Below are 3072 nucleotides of genomic sequence, written 5' to 3'. Positions count from 1 at the left end.
ATATAGAAATTACAAAAACCTTTCTGCAAAAATAACAGAGCTCTTATATTCACTAGGTTCTGAAAATTATTCAAATACTTACAGGACCGTCCATTGCAAAATCGTGCAACAAAGCGATCTCTCGTGATCATATGTATGTATGTATATATATATATATAACATTAAAAAAACGGATTCTGCTTTTCCGCTTAAACACGCGGGGAGAAACGACGGAACCGTGGAATCTAGTTACTTTTTCTTTCGCGTTTCCGCGTTTCCACGCTCCATGTAATGGCACCCTAAGGGTATGCACCCTTAAGTTTGCCGCCTTTTTAGCGCATGTGCACTACAGTTCTCGTGAATACTAAAAAAATCCAGTAACACATAACATCGTCGAAGAATGAAAAGCGCAAAACAAATTTCGGTAACTGTATGCTATGGGTACGTTATCCACTGAGCGCGTCACGCGTACAGTTACCGACAGTTGATCCGCGCTTTTCATCCTTACCCAGATAGACAAATACCTCCACGGTATTAGTACGGTGAGCGTACGGCGTACTATGCGTGCCGATACCGTACCTGTCAGGTACGTGCGTACCTAAAGGGTACAGTACCGGTACACCGTATTTTTAGTACGCCGTACCGATAATGTACGTCTTAGGTACGCATGTTATTAAAATTAATTAATTTTATAGTTTTATTGCTAAAATGAGTATTATTATTGATTAATTATCTTATTCTAGAGTACACATAAAATTATGATGGTACACCGTATTGATATGGTAGGGGTTATGTACCATGACGTACCTAAATAGTACGCAGTACAGGTACAGTGTTGATACGCTGTACTAATATCACGTACACTTTTTGTACTGCTACCGTACAGTTACGCCGTACACCGCCACCTCGTGGCAGTACAGTAACAGTACGGTAGCGGTATCTTGTGCGGGTATCGCACGCTTGTCTATCTGGGATGTTTGACACTAGTATTATTTCTTAACCGCAGTTCAACTTCCTCTAAACGGCCAAAATTGACCGTTCAATTTAAACTCAGTTTATATACATTTAAACTAAAGAAAAAAGTTAGTAGAAACCAATATTTTGCTAAATTTTGGTTAATCAAACGTCACTAGGAATTAACTCTTTAAACTGCGTTGGTAGAAACGGGCCTTAATCGGGTTCAATAATATCTGTACAACTAGTAATTACTACTGACAAAATGTATAAATAAATGCTAGTTAAATTCTAATTTATACCAATTGACACTGATAGTTGTCATCAAATTGAATTTATATATATAATACGATATTATACCGATTTTATGTTGGTATAATTGATTTATATCATAACTACAGATGTTAGATTAAACCTAGATTTTTATTTTAAATTAAAATTATTTTACTCGGAGGCAAATCAAAATCATGTTTTAATTGCTTTTGTTGACTTTCTACAATCCCAGTAAGAAATCATCAAATTGTCATCGATTCGACATCTATTCCATTGACATTTCTCGTAAGATGTGTGTCACAAAAAAATTTTAATTGAATCGATCTTCAATAGATCGATTCATTCAGCTCCGATCCTTTAATACATCGTTTTCAATCAATCCGGTTCTAAGGGTGAAATCACACGGTGCGTCATAGGGCTGCAGAATACGGAATGCGCCATTGAAGCAACCAATCAGCGCTATTCCGCACTTAGATGATCCGGAATAATCCGGAATAGAGAATACGTTATGTTTTTCAAAGTTAACCTTATTTTCTCCTTTCGATAGTGCATCATTGGAGTTTTCATGAATATTTTTACTAAGTGCTTAATAGCTTCAATTATCATTATTATTTTATTATTCATGATGATAAAAAATTACTCACTGTATGATAGCTTAATTGCATCCAATTTGCGCAAGTATACTCAAGATCAAGACATCAAGAACAATGACGCATGACGCATTACGTGCGATTTCGGCGTGCCCTGTTCACGCGCTGCGGAAAAATGATAGTAAATTCTTTACAGCTGATCAAAACATTGTTTTGAGATTGTAAATATTAATTGTAAAATATTAAATACCACAACAGTAATAATTGTTTTTACAATTTGAGAAATTATATTTTATTTTAATAAGCAAATTATTAACATAAAGTTAGAAATTTCTAAATTTATTCATCCTGGATGCATCTTTGACGCATCATGTGAACATAGCACACAAAACTTGCGTGTCAGAAAAGTGCGGAATAGCGCTGATTGGTTGCTTCAATGACGCATTCCGTATTCCGCAGCCCTATGACGCACCGTGTGATTTCACCCTAAGGGTGCGGTTCACATGGCGCTTCAAATGTGTCCCAACAGCACGTATGACGTCATTAATACATCACAGGTTTCCACTTCCACCTTATTTCCAATTGCTTCCAATACTACTGCTTGGAGAGGTAGTTTAACTGAAGCGTTTAGTTTGAATATACAAAGCGCGGGAAAGCATAATAATAATCGAACGAAAGTATATCTGTAAAGCTGATTTTTAAAGGACCCCGCAGGACCCATTTCCACTGAGCGCATCACGCGTCGCGTCGTGGGGGTGATCCCGATTGACCACGGCTCGATTGGACACCACCAATCACAGCGACCGGTGCTTAGGAGCTTTGTAGTCTCAAGCGCTGTGAGTGGCTCGTGTCCAATTGAGCCGTGTCCAATTGGACCCGCGTCGTGACGCGATGGACAACGCGACGCGTAACGCGCTCAGTGGAAACGTACCATTATAATCATTCTAATGGCTCCGGCACTCCAGCGCGATGTTCGTCACGCGTGGCACACGATATTCAATGAGAGTATACCTTTAGAATGAAAGTCGATAAAGCTGTACGCTCATTGGATATCGCGTTTCGCGCGCGACAAACATCGCGCTGGTGTGCCGGAGGCATAACGAGCTCGTTGAAGTGAATAGGAGCTATAGCAGGAGCACGTTGGAGCATGCTGGAGCATACGACGCGAACAAACCTAAGAACTCTAAATAGATAATTGGTTTATTGGCTTACCACATATAGTATACAGCCATTTTACATTAATGCGGATATAATAGGCTGCGGTCCATTTGACGCT

Source organism: Trachymyrmex cornetzi, unplaced genomic scaffold (genome assembly GCF_001594075.2).
Source record: "Trachymyrmex cornetzi isolate Tcor2-1 unplaced genomic scaffold, Tcor1.1 scaffold255, whole genome shotgun sequence".
Lineage (NCBI taxonomy): Eukaryota > Metazoa > Arthropoda > Insecta > Hymenoptera > Formicidae > Trachymyrmex > Trachymyrmex cornetzi.
This window is presented reverse-complemented; position numbering follows the sequence as displayed.